A 479-nucleotide genomic window follows, 5' to 3' on the forward strand; every position below is an offset into this window, starting at 1 on the left:
CCAGTGATGATGAGCATTTTTTTAATGTGTCTGTTGGCTGCATAAATGTTCTTTTGAAAAGCGTCTGTTCATATCCTTTGCCCACTTTTTGATGGGGTTGTGTGATTTTTTTCTTGTAAATTTGTTTTAAGTGCTTTGAAGACTCTGGATATTAGCCCTTTGTCAGATGGGTAGATTGCAAAAATGTTCTCCCATTCTATAGGTTGCCTGTTCACTCTGACAATAGTTTCTTTTGCTGTGCAGAAGCTCTTTAGTTTAATTAGATCCCATTTATCTATTTTGGCTTTTATTGCCATTACTTTTGGTGTTTTAGTCATGAAGTCCTTGCCCATGCCTATGTCCTGAATGGTATTGCCTAGATTTTCTTCTAGGGTTTTTATGGTATTAGGTCTAACGTTTAAGTCTTTAATCCATCTTGAATTAATTTTTGTATAAGGTGTAAGGAAGGGATCCAGTTTCAGCTTTCTACATATGGCTAG

This window comes from Mandrillus leucophaeus, unplaced genomic scaffold (genome assembly GCF_000951045.1).
Source record: "Mandrillus leucophaeus isolate KB7577 unplaced genomic scaffold, Mleu.le_1.0 Scaffold223, whole genome shotgun sequence".
Taxonomy (NCBI): Eukaryota; Metazoa; Chordata; class Mammalia; order Primates; family Cercopithecidae; genus Mandrillus; species Mandrillus leucophaeus.